Source organism: Capra hircus, chromosome 3 (genome assembly GCF_001704415.2).
Source record: "Capra hircus breed San Clemente chromosome 3, ASM170441v1, whole genome shotgun sequence".
Lineage (NCBI taxonomy): Eukaryota > Metazoa > Chordata > Mammalia > Artiodactyla > Bovidae > Capra > Capra hircus.
The window spans coordinates 105798012-105818358 of record NC_030810.1 but is presented as its reverse complement, the minus strand read 5'-3'; positions in this window follow the sequence as shown (position 1 = coordinate 105818358).

The following is a 20347-nucleotide window of genomic DNA, read 5'->3' as shown; positions in this document are numbered from 1 at the left end:
AAATAAATAAATATTTAAAATATATGCATATTTAAGTGCAGGGTACCAGAACAATTCAATGGGGAAAGAATAGTCTTTTCAACAAATGGTGTCGGGATGCTGGATATCCACATTCAAAAGAATGAAGCTGGACTTGTACCTCACACCATAAACAAAAATGAAAGAAACATCACAGACCTAGATATAAAAGCTAAAACTATAAAACTCTTAGAAGAAGCATGGATATAAATTTTCATGACGTTGGATTCGGCAGTGGTTTCTTTAGATACTGAAAGCACAAGGCACAAAAGTAGATAAATTGAACTTCATCAAAATTCAAAACTCTTGTGCTTCAAAGGACATCTTTAAGGAAATAAAACAACCCACAAAAGTGGGAGATGTTTTCAAATCATATATCTGACAAAGGATTTATATCTGCAATGTATAAAGAACTCTTCAGTTCAATTCAGTTCAGTCGCTCAGTCGTGTCCGGCTCTCCCCAACCCCATGAATCGCAGCATGCCAGGCCTCCCTGTCCATCACCAACTCCTAGAGTTCACTCAGACTCACGTCCATCGAGTCCGTGATGCCATCCAGCCATTTCATCCTTGGTCGTCCCCTTCTCCTCCTGCCCCCAATCCCTCCCAGCATCAGAGTCTTTTCCAATGAGTCAACTCTTCGCATGAGGTGGCCAAAGTACTGGAGTTTCAGCTTTAGCATCATTCCTTCCAAAGAACACCCAGGGCTGATCTCCCTCAGAATGGACTGGTTGGACCTCCTTGCACAACTCAAAAAGATAACCCAATTAAATGGGCAAAGAATTTGAAAAGCCATTTCTCCAAAGAAGATAGATGAATGGCTAATAAGCACATGAAGTGATGCTCAGGGTTCCCTGGTGGTCCAGTGGTTAAGAATCTGCCTGCCAATAAACGTGGGTTCGACCCCTGGTCTGAAAAGATCCCACATGCCCTGAGGCGACTAAGCTCCTGGACCACAATTACTGAGCCTGAGCTCCGCAACAAGAGAAGGCGCTGCAGTGAGAGGCTCAGGCTCACCACAACTAGAGCAGCCCCTGCTCGCGCTACTGCAGAGAGCCCCCGTGCAACAGCAAAGATCCAGCACACCCAAAGATAAATAAGTAAAATCTTTTTATAAAAGAGACTGAAGGCCCAAGATTATTAGGAAAAAATGATATTCAACATCATTAGTCATTAGAAAAATGCAAATCAAAATCATGAGATACCACTTCACCCCCACTAGGATAGCTAAAGTACAATAGGGAATAACAAGTGTTGGTGAGGCTGTGGAGAAATTACAAGTCAGGTATTGCTAAGGAGGCTGTAAGATAGTGGACTCACTTTGGAAAACAATTTGGCAGTTCCTCGCTAAACACAGAGTTACCATATGAGTCAGCAATTTCACTCCTAGGTATAAATCCCAAGAAAATTGAGAGCATATGTCTGCACAAAAATCTGTATACAAATGTTTATAGCATCATGATTCTTAATAGCCAAAAAGTGGAAATAATCGCATTGCTCATCAGCTAACAAGTGGATAAGCAAAAGGTGATATATCCATACAATGGAATATTCAGCCATCAGAATGAAATACTGATAGAAGCTACAACATAGAAGAATCTTGAAAACACGCCAAATGAAAGTCAAACACAGGCTTCCCTGGTGGCTCAGTGGTAAAGAATCTGCCTGCCAATGGGGGAGACTTCAGTTTGATCCCTGGTCCAGGAAGATTCCGCATGCCTTGGGGGCACCTAAGTTTATGCACCACAGCTACTGAGCCTGCGCCCTAGAGCCCACGAGCCTCAACCACAGAGCCCGTGTGCTAGAGCCCCTGCTCTGCAACAAAAGAAGCCACTCAGCGAGTGGCCCACACACTGCACCTGGAGGGTAGCCCTGCTCCCCGCAACTAGGGAAGGTCCATGTGCAGCAATGAAGATCCAGCCCAGGCGAAAATAAACTAATTATATTTTTTTTAAAGTAGGAAAAAAAGAAATGAGCTAGATCTGAGTGTACTGATGTGAAAAGCTGTCAATGGTACATGTTATTTGGAATGCTACATGAGAAATGTGGCAGTGGTCCACCTTTGGGGAGTAGGAAGCATCTTTCTGTGTTGTTATTACAGTAAGCTTATCCAAGTCTTACAGAAAAGGAGGCCAGCACATGCCATGCGTCTAGAACAGGGGTGAGCAACATGGAGGAGTGGCGTGGCCCTTGTTCTAGAACAGTGAGGCTCCAACTAGGTGCTACAGTCTGTGCCTGGTCAGCTACTAGGACACATGCAGAAATCGACAGCAAGCACTTAGAAACTCACAGCTTGCAGTTGTACCCGTGATTCTAATGATAAAAAAACTGAGATTATATTTTATATTATATAGGTCTCTTCATTTCATTTTTCTAGTAACTTGGTTTTTTCATATTTCACGAAAATATCAGTCAATAACAGAATTGAAAATTTTAAGCAGTTGCCCTTTACTACAGACTGTTTGAGAACTGTTCTACAGGGCATACTTCTAGTCAAGTGACATAGAATGCATTAGCACTGATTGATTAAACCAGAGGGACTGAATGAAGTAGCTGAGATCACACTATATATGCAATTTTGGATTCTGCTATATTCATTGAGCCATGAAAAACGTTCTCCATTTCTTTAAAATTTCTTCAAAACATCATGTAGGCCATATAGTTTATGTATTTAACATTCGTATAATATCGGACAGTTTTCCATGATCAAGAACATATAATTCTGCAATGAATATTTTTGAGTTCAATTCAGTTGCTCAGTTGTGTCCGACTCTTTGCGATCTCATGAACCACAGCACGCCAGGCCTTCCTGTCCATCATCAACTGCCAGAGTCCACCCAAACCCATGTCCATTGAGTCGATGATGCCATGCTCTGTTGTCCCCTTCTCCTCCTGCCCTCAATCCCTCCCAACATCAAGGTCTTTTCCAATGAGTCAACTCTTCATATCAGGTGGCCAAAGTATTGAAGTTTCAGCCTCAGCATCAGTCCTTCCAATGAACACCATTCTCCTTTAGAATGGACTGGTTGGATCTCCTTGCAGTCCAAGGGACTCTCAAGAGTCTTCTCCAACACCACAGTTCAAAAGCTTCAATTCTTTGGAGTTCAGGTTTCTTCATAGTCCAACTCTCACATCCATACATGACCACTGGAAAAACCACAGCCTTGACTAGACGGACCTTAGTCAGCAAAGTAATGTCTCTGCTTTTGAATATGCTATCTAGGTTGGTCATAACTTTCCTTCCAAGGAGTAAGCGTCTTTTAATTTCATGGCTGCAATCACCATCTGCAGTGATTTTGGAGCCCAGAAAAATAAAGTCTGACGCTGTTTCCACTGTTTCCCCATCTATTTGCCATGAAGTGATGGGACCAGATGCCATGAGCTTAGTTTTCTGAATGTTGAGCTTTAAGCCAACTTTTTCACTCTCCTCTTTCACTTTCATTAAGAGGCTGTTCAGTTCCTCCTCACTTTCTGCCATAAGGGTGGTGTCATCCGCATATCTGAGGTTATTGATATTTCTCCCAGCAATCTTGATTCCAGCTTGTGCTTCTTCCAGCCCAGCGTTTCTCATGATGTACTCTGCATAGAAGTTAAATAAGCAGGGTGACAATATACAGCCTTGATGTACTCCTTTTCCTATTTAGAACCAATCTGTTGTTCCATGTCCAGTTCTAACTGTTGCTTCCTGACCTGCATATAGGTTTCTCAAGAGGCAGGTCAGGTGGTCTGGTATTCCCATCTCCTTCAGAATTTTCCAGTTTATTGTGATCCACACAGTCAAAGGCTTTGGCATAGTCAATAAAGCAGAAATAGATGTTTTTCTAGAACTCTCTTGCTTTTTCCATGATCCAGGGGATGTTGGCAATTTGATCTCTGGTTCCTCTGCCTTTTCTAAAACCAGCTTGAACATCAGGAAGTTCACGGTTCACGTACTGCTGAAGCCTGGCTTGGAGAATTTTGAGCATTACTTTACTAGCGTGTGAGATGAGTGCAGTTGTGCGGTAGTTTGAACATTCTTCGGCATTGCCTTTCTTTGGGATTGGAATGAAAACTGACCTTTTCCAGTCCTGTGGCCACTGCTGAGTTTTCCAAATTTGCTGCCATATTGAGAGCAGCACTTTCACAGCATCATCTTTCAGGATTTGAAACAGCTCAACTGGAATTCCATCACCTCCACTAGCTTTGTTCATAGTGATTCATCCTAAGGCCCACTTGACTTCACATTCCAGGATGTTTTTGAATCTAAGATCTTTATTTATATTTCTAAATATCTCCCTAGAATACTAGGACAGAAATTGCTAGATCAAAGAGTATGAATATTTTTTAAAATTAGGTTTTTCCATATTATAATACATATTCATTGTAGAAAATTTCAGTTCAGTTCAGTCACTCAGTCGTGTCTGACTCTTTGCTACCCCATAGAATGCAGCACGCCAGGCTTCCCTGTCCATCACCAACTCCCGGAGCTTATTCAAACTCATGTCCATCAAGTCCGGGATGCCATCCAACCATCTCATCCTCTGCCTTCCCCTTCTTCTGCCTTCAATCTTTCCCAGCATCAGGGTCTTTTCCAATGAGTCAGCTCTTCGCATCAGGTGGCCAAAGTATTGGAGCTTCAGCATCAGCCCTTTCAATGAATATTCAGGATTGATTTCCTTTAGAATTCACTGGTTTGATCTCCTTTCACTCCAGGGACTCTCAAGAGTCTTCTCCAACACCACAATTCAAGAGCATCAAATCTTCAGCACTCAGCTTTCTTTATGGTCCAACTCTCACATCCATACATGACTACTGGGAAAACCATAGCTTTGGCTAGATGGACCTTTGTTGGCAAAGTAATGTCTCTGCTTTTTAATATACTGTCTAGGTTGGTCATAGCTTTACTTCCAAGGAGCAAGTGTCTTTTAATTTCATGGCTGCAGTCTTTTGGAGCCCAAGAAAATAGTCTGTCACTATTTCCATTGTTTCCCCATCTATTTGCCATGAAGTGATGGGACCAGATGCCGTGACCTTAGTTTTTTGAATGTTGAGTTTTAAGCCAGCTTTTTCACACTCCTCTTTCACTTTCATCAGGAGGTTCTTTAGTGCTTCTTTCATTTCTGCCATAAGGGTGGTGTCATCTGTGTATCTGAAGTTATTGATGTTTCTCCCAGCAAACTTAATTCCAGCTTGTGCTTCATCCAGCCTTGCGTTTCTCATTATGTACTCTGCATAGAAGTTAAAAGAGCAGGGTGACAATACACAGCCTTGAAGTACTCCGTTCCCAATTTGGAACCAGTCTATTGTTCCATGTTCAGTTCTAACTGTTGCTTCTTGACCTGCATACAGATTTCTCAGGAGGCAGGTAAGGTGGTCTGGTGTTCCCATCTCTTGAAGGATTTTCCACAGTTTGTTGTGATCCACACAGTCAAAGGCTTTGGCCTGTAGTCAATGAAGCAGAGATAGATGTTTTTCTCTAGTCTTTCCCATTCTGTTGTTTTCCTCTATTTCTTTGCTTTGATCGCTGAGGAAGGGTTTTTTATCTCTCCTTGCTATTCTTTGGAACTCTGCATTCAGATGCTTATATCTTTCCTTTTCTCCTTTGCTTTTCGCTTCTCTTCTTTTCACAGCTATTTGTAAGGTCTCCTGAGACACCCATTTTGCTTTTTTGCATTTCTTTTCCATGGGGATGGTCTTGATCCCTGTCTCCTGTACAATGTCATGAACCTCCATCCATAGTTTATCAGGCACTCTATCTATCAGATCTAGTCCCTTAAATCTATTTCTCACTTCCACTGAATAATCATAAGGGATTTGATTTAGGTCATACCTGAATGGTCTAGTGGTTTTCCCTACTTTCTTCAATGTAAGTCTGAATTTGGCAATAAGGAGTTCATGACCTGAGCCACAGTCAGCTCCTTTCATTCCAATCCCAAAGAAAGGCAATGCCAAAGAATGCTTAAACTGCCACACAATTGCACTCGTCTCACATGCTAGTAAAGTAATGCTCAAAATTCTCAAAGCCAGGCTTCAGCAATATGTGAACCGTGAACTTCCAGATGTTCAAGCTGGTTTTAGAAAAGGCAGAGGAACCAGAGATCAAATTGCCAACATCCGCTGGATCATCGAAAAAGCAAGAGAGTTCCACAAAAACATCTATTTCTGCTTTATTGACTATGCCAAAGCCTTTGATTGTGTGGATCACAATATACTGTGGAAAATTCTGAAAGAGATGGGAACACCAGACCACCTGACCTGCCTCTTGAGAAACTATATGCAGGTCAGGAAGCAACAGTTAGAACTGGACATGGAACAACAGACTGGTTCCAAATAGGAAAAGGAGTACATCAGGACTGTATATTGTCACCCTGCTTATTTAACTTCTATGCAGAGTACATCATGAGAAACGCTGGACTGGAAGAAACACAAGCTGGAATCAAGATTGCCAGGAGAAATATCAATAACCTCAGATATGCAGATGACACCACCCTTATGGCAGAAAGTGAGGAGGAACTGAACAGCCTCTTGATGAAAGTGAAAGAGGAGAGTGAAAAAGTTAGCTTAACATTCAGAAAATGAAGATCATGGCATCTGGTCCCATCACTTCATGGCAAATAGATGGGGAAACAGTGGAAACAGTGTCCGACTTTGTTTTGGGGGGCTCCAAAATCACTGCAGATGGTGATTGCAGCCAAGAAATCAAAAGATGCTTACTCCTTGGAAGGAAAGTTATGACCAACCTAGATAGCATATTAAAAAGCAGAGACATTACTTTGTCTACAAAGGTCCATCTAGTCAAGACTATGGTTTTTCCAGTGGTCATGTGTGGATGTGAGAATTGGACTGTGAAGAAAGCTGAGTGCCGAAGAATTGATGCTTTTGAACTGTGGTGTTGGAGAAGACTTTTGAGAGTCCCTTGGATTGCAAGGAGATCCAACCAGTCCATTCTGAAGGAGATCAGTCCTGGGTGTTCATTGGAAGGACTGATGCTAAAGCTGAAACTCCAGTACTTTGGCCACCTCATGCGAAGAGTTAACTCATTGGAAAAGACTCTGATGCTGGGAGGAATTGGGGGCAGGAGGAGAAGGGGATGACAGAGGATGAGATGGCTGGATGGCATCATGGACTCAATGGACATGAGTTTGAGTGAACTCCAGGAGTTGGTAATGGACAGGTAGGCCTGGCGTGCTTCAATTCATGGGGTTGCAAAGAGTCAGACACGACTGAGCAACTGAACTGAACTGAACTGAAGATGTTTTTCTAGAACTCTCTTGCTTTTTCCATGATCTAATGGGTGTTGGCAATTTGATCTCTGGTTCCCTTGCCTTTTCTGAATCCAGCTTGAATATCTGGAAATTCATGGTTCACATACTGTTGAAGCCTGGCTTGGAGAATTTTGAGCATTTCTTTACTAGCATGTGAGATGAGTGCAATTGTGCAGTAGTTTGAACATCCTTTGGCATTGCCTTTCTTTGGGATTGGAATAAAAACTGACCTTTTCCAGTCCTGTAACCACTGCTGAGTTTTCCAAATTTGTTGCCATATTGAGTGCAGCATTTTCACAGCATCATCTTTCAGGATTTGAAATAGCTCAACTGGAATTCCATCGCCCCCAGTAGCTTTGTTGGTAGTGATGCTTCCTAAGGCCCACTTGACTTTGCATTCCAGGTTTTCTGGCTCTAGGTGAGTGATCACACCATCGTGGTTATCTGGGTTGTGAAGATCTTTTTTTATATAGTTCTGTAAAATTTAGAAAATATTTAAAAGGCAAAAAATAAAAGGGGGCTTCGTTGGTGGGTCAGTGGTTAAGAGTCCTCCTTGCAAAGTAGGGGACGCTAGTTCAATCCTTGGTCTGAGAGGTTCCCACATGCCACAGAGTAACTGAACCCACGCACCTCAAGTACTGAGCCCACTGTGCCCACGCACCATGACTACTGAAGCCCGCCCCTGCAGCCTGTGCTCCCCAGCAAGAGAAGCTGTCGCAGTCAGAAGCTGGCGCACTGCGACTGGAGAGTAGCCCCTGCTGGCTGCAACTATAGAAAGAGCAACGACAAAGACCCACCGCAGACAAAAAGTAAAATTAAAAAAGAAATCTTTTTTAAAAAGAAACAAAGGTTAAAATAATTCATGATACCATCACTAAATGATAGCTACTTGTAACATTTTGATGCATTCTCTTCCAATCATATTTGTAATTAGAATCACACTATAGGCATCTTATTTTGTTAACTCCTTATTCCATTTAACACTGTAAACATATCACCATGTTAAATGGAATATACCCTAATTTACTTAATCCACCCACTATTAAATAACCATTTAGAGGGTTAAGTTTTGATATATAAAAGAACGCTATGTTGCAAATTCCTTGTAGGGAGCTCTGTTGACACTGTTCTTTCTGGGTCTTTTTTTCCTTTTTTTAGTATCTTAGTTCCCTCACCAAGGATCAAACCTGTGTCCCCCTGCAGTGGAAACACAGAGTCTTAACTACTGGACTAGCACGGAAGTCCTGCATCTTTTCCTTTAGTGAACTGATCCTCTCTTCCTCTAAATGACTGGTGGGGTTAATGATTTGCAGAATCTGCCTCCCACTGACCAGGGCACTCGACTCCAGGTTCTAGAATAGACACAGACTCTCTTCCCCTCTGCCACGAGAATTTGAATTCTGAGGGCGGCACCCAGGAAGGGAAGCCAGTGGTAGCTGAGTCACCAGCTGGCAGCACCGTGGAGAGATGGCCACCAGTTTCTGGCACTGAGATCCCCAGAAGGGTCAGCGTGTCACGTTTCCCAGCACAAGTCACCTAACCCCTTACAACCCTGAGTGCCCCTTGGCATCTCCCAGCCAATCCCTGCTTGCTCAAGTTCTTCAGTGCCATATTTTATTATTTACAAAGATTCCTTCCTGATTCATCTTAGTACGTAATCTTTATGCCTGGATTTATTTTCTCAGACTATATTCCTAGAAAAAAAGAGGCTGTGTTGAAGGGTAGGCACTTTTTGTATGTGACCTAACATCCTCCAGAAAATCAGTATCAATTAACAAAGAAACGGGGCAGAGAATGTGAGAGCAAACTGGTGCACCTTGCTGGGGCCAAGAGTCCTGGACCCAGAAGGAAGCCCAGCATGACTCTTGCCAGTCAACCTAAACCTGCCCTCATGGGACTGTGAGACCTCTCAGTTGCCTTTCTACCACCATCAGTGCAGCATAGGCGGCCCCTTCCTCTGCAAGGAACACACATTTTAAAAATACAGGTTGCCAAGACTTTCCTGGTGGTCCAGGGGTGAAGAATCTGCCTTGCAATGCAGGGGATGTGGGTTTGAACCCTGGTTGGGGAACTAAGATCCCCATATGCCTCCCAGCAACTAAGCCAGTGTGTCTCAACCTGAGGGAAACAAATAAATAAAAGAACTTAAAAAAATAAAATGAAAATAAAAAATACAGATTTCCAAATGCAGTGTGGTACCTTGGACTGGATCCGGGAATAGAAAATAAGACATTAATGGGAAAACTGGTGAAACTGAATAAAGTCTAGAGTCTAGTTAATAATAATATGTTAATATTGGTTTCTTAGTTTTAACAAATGTACCATAGCAATGTAAACTGTTAACCATGGGGAGAGACAGGAACTCTCTGTACTGTTTCTGCAACTTTTCTGTACATTTAAAACTATTCCAAAATTAAAAGTTTATTTAAAACTGTATCACACCAATTTAGAGTCCCACTAAGAGGGCATAGAAATGTTAGTCTTACCACAACCTTGCCAACAGCAAGTATTTTTAAAAATTCAGTCTTTCAGCAAATATTTATTAAGTACTGTCTATGTACCAGGCACTATCCTAGGTTCTCGGGATCCATCTTTAAACAAAGCAGACATAGATTGATGCCCTCATGGTGTTGACATTGTAGCAAAAAAGATATTTTAGTCTGTTAGAAGCAAAAAGTGCTTTGAACAAGGATTTACTGTATAGCACAGGGAACTATACGCAGTTGCTTTTGATAAACTATAATGGAAAAGAATTGAAAAAAGAATATATATATATATATAACCGAGTAATTTGCTGTAAATCTGAAACTAACAAAATACGTAACTCAGCTATACTTCAGTTAAAAAAAAAAAAGAAGTAAGGAGTTCCCTGGTGGTCCAGTGACTAGAACTCCAAGTTCCCAACGTAGGGGGCCCAGGTTTGATCCCTGGTCAGGGAACTAGATCTCACATCATAACTAAGAGTTCGCAAGCTGCAACCAAGATTGAAAGTCCCACATGCTGCAAGTAAGACCCAGCACACTTCAAATAAATAAATTAAATTAAATTAATATTCTTTAGAAAAGAGAGAAAAAGAAGTAATTCTACTTTGGAAAAAGTAGAATAAGGAACAACAGAGGAGAACAGAGAATAAGGGGTAAGCTACGATTTTCAATAGGGTGATCTAGAGAGGCTTCATTGAGGAGGTAACATCACAGCAATGACCTGAAGGAGGTGAAGGGGTAAGCCACGTGCATGTCTGGAGGAAAGGTCTGAGAGATACAGTGGAAGGACGGATCGCATATGGCCTTGCCGGGGGCTGTACAAGATGTCACAGGGACCAAGCTCACCCCAATCCTCAGTTCCTCTGCTACATTCCCCAGCCCCTTGCAGCTAGACAGGACTGTAAGAACAGTTTGGACCAATGAAACGTGAGTGGAGGTGTAATGTGCGCCACTTCCAGGTTGAGGCAATAAAAATCCCACATGTGATTCTCTGGTCTTTCTTTCCCTCGTCGGTGTCTGCAGTCCAGACAGTGCAGCGACAAGACGATAGAGCCTTCAACAGCCTGGGTCACTCCTGAGTGACTACCTACTACCTACCTAGAGCAGAACCTCCCCCTACCAACTAATAGTTTGACAAGTGTCATGAGCTGAGTCACCAGTTGGTGGCACCCTGGAGAGATAGCTGGGCACGGGCACCAAGACTTAATATGTTAAGCTACCGAGATTTGGGGAGCAGTCACCACTGCACCACATCTTAGCCCATCTGGCCTGACATGGAAGGACTTGGCTTTGGGTTAACTGACTCCACTGTTTCTTTAAAAATTCAAGCATGATTGTTCAGTTTTCATTTCTTTGATAATTACTGAATATGGCTTTTGAACTGTGGTGTTGGAGAAGACTCTTGAAAGTCCCTGGAGTGAAAGGAGATCAAACCAGTCAATTCTAAAGGAAATCAATCCTGAATATTCATTGAAAGGACTGATGCTGAAGCTGAAGCTCCAATACTTTGGCCACCTGATGCGAAGAACTGACTCATTGAAAAAGACCCTGATGCTGGGAAAGAGTGAAGGCAGGAGGAGAAGGGGAAGACAGAGGATGAGATGGTTGGATGGCATCACCAACTCGACAGACATGAGTTTGAGCAAACTTCGGGAGATGGTGAAGGACAGGGAAGCCTGGCGTGCTGCAGTCCATGGGGTCACAAAGGGTCAGACATGACCGAGCAACTAAACTGAACTGAACTGATAGCAGATTGTATCTTCTAACATGGGCATAACAAATTCTCCCACCCGCCACACTCTTCTCACCATGGCATCGACACTCCACCCATTGAGAGGCGGCCTCTGTGCTCCCTTCCCTTGAAGGGGCAGGCCTAGAACTACACTGAAGATGAAGCTATGTGACTTCTAAATCCAGGTCACAACAAATGCTATGCCTTGCATCCTGTCTCACGGAAGCCCACTGCCATGCAGTGAGGAAGCCGAGGTGACCCAGAGGAGTCAGGTGAGGGTGTCCCAGTTCACGTTCCCAGGTGGGGTCCTAGCTGGCAACTACACGCATGAGGAGGCCTTTGGGAGGACTCCTGCCATTGTCTGTCTGCAACCTCATGAGAGACTCTAAAACAGAACCGCTGGGCTGAGCTCAGTCAAGCCCAGAGCCATAATGATGGTGAGGAGGAGGAGGAGAAGGAGGAAGTTTTAAGCCACTAAGATTTGTTTTTGTTTTTTCAGATTATTGAGTGAACTTAACCCATATAAAATACTTGAAAGAATGCCTGATACATAATATGCCTCCAATAAATGTTACAAAAATTACCTGAAATTTCACCTCTCAGAGAAAATTACAATTAAGATTCTGGTAAATGTCCTTTCCAGGAAACAGCCGTTTACTTCTTCAATTGTGTATACAGATGAGACCAAACTCTACATGATGTTCTGAAACAAATGAAACTCAGTCTCTATACACACATCCCATCAGTTCTGCTTCTCTGGAGAATCCTGACTAATACAGTTTATTAGGTTGCTCAGCTCAAATGTTTATTGACTTTCTGTATTTATTTTCTTTTTTTTTTGTATTTATTTTCTTTTTATCTTTCCTTTCTCTCTTCTTTTTTCAAAAAAAATTTATTGGAATATAGTTGCTTTACAATGTTGTATTGGTTTCCACTGTGCAGCAAAGTGAATCAGCAATACATATACACATATCTCCTCCTTTTTGGATTTTCTTCTCATTTAGGTCACCGCAGAGGATTGAATAGAGTTCTTTGCGCTAAACAGTAGGTTCTCATTAGTTATCTATTTTATACTTAGTGATGGTGTGTATGTCAGTCTCAATCTCCTAATTCATCCCATCCCCCTTTCCTCCCTTGGTGTCCATAATTTGCTCTACAAGCCACTAAGTTGTTTTGAAAATCTTTATTTATTTGGCTCTGCTGGGTCTTATTGTGGCACGTGAGATCTTCGATCCTTGCAGCATGGAAGCAGCGGCAGCATGTGGGATCTAGCTCCCCGACTAGGGATCAAACTTGGGCCCATTTGACGCAGAGTCTCTTAGCCCCTGGACCACCAGGGAAGTCCCTCAAAGCCACTAAGTTTCAAGGTGGTTTGTTATATAGCAATAGATAACTACAAGAGTGAGGCTGAACATTTTCATTATTCTTACCTAATATATTGAAGTCTTTTTACATGAAGATGCCAAGCCTGCCTTTTCCCTTTCCAGATAACCGTGTGAAAAAGGATGAGGCAATGTATGAAACTACCAGAGATGTCCCTCAGAATGAACTCAGAACAAAAATGTTCTCAGAATAGCTGTTCAATTAATACACATAGGTATTCAATAAACATTTGTTAAATTAGTAATCTTATTCATAGAAGGTGGGGAGATGGGGATATATTGGTTAAAGGGTACAGACCTAGTATTAAGAGGAATAAATCTTGGATCTAATGTATAGCATGGTGACTATATTTAACAACACTGTATTCTTATACCTGAAAGTTGCTAGACTTTTCTCCTAGCAAAGAAGGCAAAAAGTGTGTGTTTGTTCTCACAAAACACACACACACACACACATGATAATTATGTGAGGTTGTTGGTGGTGTTAACTAACCTTATTGGATAATCATTTTGCAATTCATAATTATCAAATCATCACACTGTACACCTTAAACTTATACAATCTTATATGTCATTATAGCTCAATAAAGAATAATAACAATGTCCATATTCTGTACCTTGTTTAAATATATTATAATCAATCTAAATCAGTGTTTTTCATGAAACTCAGATACATTATACAACATTCCCTAGAAATACCAAACTGTTAAATAATTTTAAGAGGCTTACGGCAAAGTTTTACTTTTTCCTTCTCTTTAGTTTCCTTTTCATTAAACGAATAAAATAATGTATATTGTGTGGATGCTCAGTCACTCAGTCATGTCTGACTCTTTTTGACCCTATGGATTGTAACCTACCAGACTCCTCTGTCCATGAGATTCTCCAGGCAAGAATACTGGAGTGGGCAGGAGATGCCAGAGCCTTGGGTTTGATCCTGGGTCAGGAAGATCCCCTGGTGAAGAAAATGGCAACCCACTCCAGTATTCTTGCCTGGGAAATCCCATGGACAGAGGAGCCTGGTGGGCTACAGTCCCTGGGGTTGCAGAGAGTTGGACAAGACTTAGCCACTAAACAACAAGCACGATACATGTGAAGGTAAGCTAAAATACATTTGCATCCCATTTTCCCTAGAGATAAAGTTTACTGATAGTTTGGTATGGATTCTTCCAGATCTTCTTTCTATATATTTGCATTCCTGGATATGAACTTTTTGTGGCAGAATGTATTTTCCAAAAATGGCCGTGACAATATTTCCCATCCCACGTGCTCTTTCAAAACCTTGCCACACCCCATCAGGCGGAGGTTCTGTCCCCTGTCCGCCTGAGCACGCCTCTCTGTGACAAAAGTGATGTGAGCTGACACCCAAGGCTTGTCTTAAGAAACAATATTGATTCCCCTTGGCTGTCTGTGTTAGGACACACACTTCTAGAGCTGTAAGCCACACTGTAAGAAGTCTGGCTACCCTGAAGCCCCCGTGCCAGGGAGATCACAAAGACAGACTAGAGAAAGTAAAGATCATAGCTTTTCTGAACCCCACCTGCTTGAGTGTTCCCACCCCAGGGGCCAGACAGGTGAGGAAGCTTTCATCTTAACCCCTGTCAGAGTGGGACAGCGTGAAACCTGATTGAAAAAGCCCTAACCATTAGGTAACTGATGAATATATATATATATATACCTATACATGCTTGTTTGCATAAATGACCTATTACATAGATGTCTCTGAGACTTGTTTTTTTAATTTATTTATTTTTAACTGAAGGATAATTGCATCACAGTATTGTGCTGGTTTCCGCCAATATCAACATGAATCCACCACAGGTTTACATATGACCCCTCCCCCTGGAACCTCTCTCCCATCTCCCTCCCCATCCCATGCCTCTAGGCTGTTACAGAGGCCCGGTTGAGTTTCCTGAGTCATACAGCCAATTCCCATTGGTTATCCAGTTTACATATGGTAAAGTATGTTTCTGTGGTATTCAGTACATCTCACCCTCTCCTTCCTCCCCTGCCACCATGTCCATAAGTGAGACTTGTTTTTTGTGGGATCTTAGTTCCCCAACCAGGGATCCATTGAACCTGTGCCCCTGCAATGGAAGGCCAGAGTGTTAACCACTGGGCCACCAGGGAAGTCCAAGGTTTGCTTTTTTCACTGAGCAATTTCTGAGACTGTTGTGTGTCAGTGGGCTCAGATCCACTCAATATTTTGTAAGGCTGTGCAGTATTCTATAGCACAGATATTGCATAACAGAGCATAGAGAATTTTCAAACATCTTTAGCTGTGGCCTCCCTTATGGCAGAAAGTGAAGAGGAACTAAAAAGCTTCTTGATGAAAGTGAAAGAGGAGAGTGAAAAAGTTGGCTTAAAGTTCAACATTCAGAAAATGAAGATCATGGCATCTGGTCCCATCACTTCATGGCAAATAGATGGGGAAACAGTGGAAACAGTGTCAGACTTTATTTTGGGGGGCTCCAAAATCACTGCAGATGGTGACTGCAGCCATGAAATTAAAAGACACTTTCTCCTTGGAAGGAAAGTTATGACCAACCTAGATAGCATATTGAAAAGCAGATACATTACTTTGCCCACAAAGGTCCGTCTAGTCAAGGCTATGGTTTTTCCAGTTGTCATGTATGGATGTGAAAGTTGGACTGTGAAGAAAGCTGAGCGCTGAAGAATTGATGCTTTTGAACTGTGGTGTTGGAGAAGACTCTTGAGAGTCCCTTGGACTGCAAGGAGATCCAATCAGTCCATTCTGAAAGAGATCAGTCCTGGGTGTTCATTGGAAGGACTGATGCTAAAGCTGAAACTCCAATATTTTGGCCACCTCATGCAGAGTTGACTCATTGGAAAAGACTGATGCTGGGAGGGGTTGGAGGTAGGAGGAGAAGGGGATGACAGAGGATGAGATGGCTGGATGGCATCACCGACTTGATGAACATGAGTTTGGGTGAACTCCAGGAGTTGGTGACAGACAGGGAGGCCTGGAGTGCTGCAATTCATGGGGTCTCAAATAGTCGGACACGACTGAGAGACTGAACTGAGCTGAACTGCCTCTTCAAAGTAAGAGTTCCTGGAAACTCACGGTTTAAAACAAGTCAAATAAGCTGCTGGTCCCAGCCAGTGCCTCTCCTCACTAACCTCCATACAGGGAGAGGCCTCTGAAGAGACTCCTAGCTTTTGATGACATTTACAAATCAATCACCTTGTAGAGGGTCTAAGGACAGGTCAAGCAGCGCTTCTCTATCTGTTTTGTTTTGCTTTAAAGAAGGCAGTGGCAACCCACTCCAGTACTCTTGCCTGGAAAATCCCACGGACAGAGGAGCCTGGTAGGCTGCAGTCCATGGGGTCGCAAAGAGTTGGACACAACTGAGCGACTTCACTTTCACGCACTGGAGAAGGAAATGGCAACTCCAGTGTTCTCGCTTGGAGAATCCCAGGGATGGGGGAGCCTGGCGGGCTGCCGTCCATGGGGTCGCACAGAGTCAGACACGACTGAAGCGACTCAGCAGCATAGTTGATCTGGGCTTCCCTGGTAGCTAAGCGGGTAAAGAATCTGCCTGCAATGCAGAAGAGCCCAGTTTGACTCCTGGGTCGGGAAGATCCCCTGAAGGGATAAGCTACTCACTCCAATATTCTTGGGCTTCTCTGGTGGCTCAGATGGTAAAGAATCTGCCTGCAATGAGGGAGACCTGGGTTCGATCCCTCGGTTGGGAAGATCCCCTGGAGAAGGAAATGGCAACCCACTCCAGTATTCTTGCCTGGAGAATCCCATGCACAGAGGAGCTTGGCAGGCTATAGTCCATGGGGGCCCAAAGAGTTGGATATCACTAAGCACAGCATAGCATAGTTGATTTAAAATGCTGTGTTAGTTTCAAGTGTACAACAAATGAATCAGTTATACACACACATATATCCACTTTTTTTTTAGATTCCTTTCCCATACAGGCATCTGTTGTTGTTGCTTTTTATTCTCTCTCTCTCTCTTTTTAAGGTACAATGGACATATAACATTGTATTAGTTTCAGGTATACAACATAATGATGATTCAATATTTGCATATATCGTGAAATGACCAGCACAATCCACGATCGCATGTAGTTCCAATTTTCTCTTGTGAAGTTTTTTTCAGTCTTGAATGTACATTCGAATCATCCCTGAAATCTTGTTAAAATGAACGTTGCGAAGAGTAGTTCTGGAGTGGGCTGACCTTCTCAGCAGTGCTGACCGTCTCCCAGGTGATGCCCGTGCCCACTGAATCAGGGGTTACCAAACCTCAGCTAGCTCCTGATGACCCTTGCTTTCCTTGCTCACCTTCCAAAATGGTGTGGGGGTGGGGTTCAAGCCTGGAGTTTTGAAAACTGATCTCTCCCTCCTCCTAAAGACTGGAAGCTCCTATTCTCACCTCCAGTCTTTGCTTCCCTTCTGTTCTCCAGGATTCTTCACAGACCGAGGGAAATGCTACCACAACCATCCGTGCAAGGTCCCCTCGATGCTGAACTTCACAGGGCAGAGACCGGAAGTCACCGAATGAATGGGCTATAGATGTGATTCTCACTTTTCCAGAACTTCAGTGCTTTCGTTTCCACTTTAAATATCTGCTTTAGGAGAGAAATGGGTAGAGAACGGGTGTTGGGAATTGTGTTCCCTCTGTCATCTGTCATCGTTATGCCGTCTGCTACAGTAGAGGGCTCTTCTTTGGCCCTTTCTTGACACTTCTGCTTTAACATGACCTTCCTCCACCCTGCCATGAGAGAGAGAGAGAGAGAGAGAGAGAGAAGCTTCTAAGGTGTTCCACAAACCTCTGCCATGCTTTGAGCATCCTGGTACTATACCAACAGATTTGCACCACTCTGGCATCTGGCCTCGGTTACACACGATCTTCTCCTGTCGGGGATGGAAGGAGAGGGGCTTTGTAGCAAGGCACATTTACATTATGTATTGTAATCTTTGCAGTAGTTTGTATCACCCTCATGTTATCCTGGAGGAAACTGAAGCTCGAAGAGGGTCAGTGACTCATCTAAGGCCACACTGCTAGAAATGACTGGCTGGGATTGGATCTCAGATCTGCCTGACTCAGCCTTCTCCCCAGGTTTTCTCCCCAGAAATATGAGCAATTCCGAGGTCCTGTGTGACCATGCTGGGTTTCTCAGTGCCCTTTTCTTCCTCATTAGCAGCTGCAGCAATGAATTCATGAGAGTACAGCTCCGATTGCCCTCTGAGGTCTCCCCTCTGTGTGGAGTCCTGGGCCCCTCCAGTGTTCCTTCTTTTGGCAATTTTCTCTCTGACCCATGACTGGGCACAGAGGGGCCCAGGTTGGGATCCCACAGCCACCTCTTGGACGAATATGCACACATTCCCTAAACTCTCTGAGCTTCATCCTCTGTAAAATAAGGATGATAATTGTATGTCAGCTGAGCTATTGTAGGATGATGAGAAGAGGGCATCTAATGCCTTTCAGAGTGCCTGGCATCAAGCAGGAATGAAAACAAAACAAGGCTTATACCTTTCTATCCTTGATTTTTAAACTTTCTCATGGATCAGGACTAAGACAGCCTCTTATTGGCCCCTGAGTCTTCCCAGCAACACAGCCTTCCAGGGGCAAGTGGAGAGTGTGTGAGATGAAGCGATTCCCCAGCTCTTACTGAGAGCAGGGGTGGCGGGCATTGGGGAGTGGATGTTTGGGGGTAGGGGGGTGTCTTCCCAGGGGGAGCAATGGTAAAGAATCTGCCTGCCAATGCAGGAGATGCAGGAGACATGGGTTTGATCTCTAGGTTGGGAAGATCCCCTGGAGGAGGGCATGCCAATCCACTCGAGTATTCTTGCCTGGAGAATCCCATAGACAGAGGAGCCTGGCGGGCTACAGTCCACGGGGTCGCAAAGAGTCAGACACAGAATACGCACACAACAATAATAAATAATAACTGAGAGCAAGAGGGGGCTGAAGCACACCCTGTTCCCTGTGGAATTTGGGGACCATACCCGGACAGACCTCAAGAAGTTATTAACCAGTATGTGCAACATGTGTGAGTGGAGGGCAAGGGGGAGAACCAGAGTTTGGCAAGACACCAGTGGGCAGGCTGGTACTCCAGAGGGGGTGCTGAGCATGAACCACCATGGTGCCCACCCCGTCACTTCCCCAGTGCCCTGTCACAGGTGCTCAATAAACAACTGTTAAAGGAAGGTGCTCTTTGGGGACAGGGGCTGGCTGAGCCAGAGGAGGAAGCGGCAGAAGAATGGTGATGGTCCTGAGTCCACGCTGCATGAAGGCCTGAGCTACTTCCTGACAGACTTGTTAGAGGTGTGGTTCAATGAGCGACAGGGCTCAAAGGAGAAAGAATATACTCTTTCCTATTGGTGGTTGCTTCTGTCGAACTCCAGCCAACCTGAAAACAAATTTTAAGTAACGGAATGAAAATAATGAAATACAATGGAGATCTTCAGTTTTGAGAACACTGAGATTTCCGGGACGAGTGAGAGACCCCACTACCACACTGCCTCTCTTTTACGGAGCCTCCATCAGACTTGGGAGGCCAACGCAGCAGGGTCAACCAGACTCTCCATTCCAACTCCTGCCAACTTTCTGCCCTCTGGCCTATGCATTTCCGCAGAAACTCCTTTAAGCGGATGGGGCATTTGACCCCTTCTGTTACCTGATGAAAAATGCATAACCTGGTCTTTTGTCCCCTAGCTTGAATCCCCACCACTGGCTGCTCTCAAGAGAGAGTCTGAGGAGTATATCACAGGCAAGTGCACACACAGTCACAGCACCCTGGAGAAGGACCACACACTTACACACTCATTAACACTTGGATTGACAAGTACGTCTCTCTTCTGTAACTCATGAGGAGGATGGAGAGGGAGCCTTGAGTCTCGTCTACTCTGTTCCCTTACTGTCTCCCTGCCTGCCCTGCCCCCTACAAACGGTGCCAGGGCCCCCTCCTATGCTGCCAGGTACACAGCCTCTGGTTGCTTAGCAACGGCGTGCCTCTCCTCCCTATCTCAGCAACCTCTCCACGTAGCTTTAGTGTCAGCCACAGCAGGGAGAGCCAGACTGGACCTGACAGGAGCTGCTGCTGCTGCTAGGGAATGTGTGGGAAAAAGTCCCCAAATAGGCCCAGGTTCTTTTTTAACATTCATGTTCCACACTGACTCTCAGAAACTCCTGCCACCCTCCCTTGTCCCCAACTTCTGCCAGGCTGCTGATTCCCCCTCCCAACTGGACATCTTGCCCCACTGCTGTGCTCTCTCTGCCCTGGGTCTCTGGATCTGTCCATGTGATCTATTCCTCTTTTGAGGTTCAAGGCCCCTTGTAATCCTGTAACTCCACTTCCACGGGGCTCTATCTCTGGGGTCTCTGTGGTTGTCCCAGGCTCTCTTTAGGCCCCTCCTGCTTAGAATGAGTAAGTGTCTGTCTCCCCTTCACTAACACTAATCCCCTCACTCCCCACCTCCAAAAACTGATCATTGTGATGACCCCATGTTGCCTTAG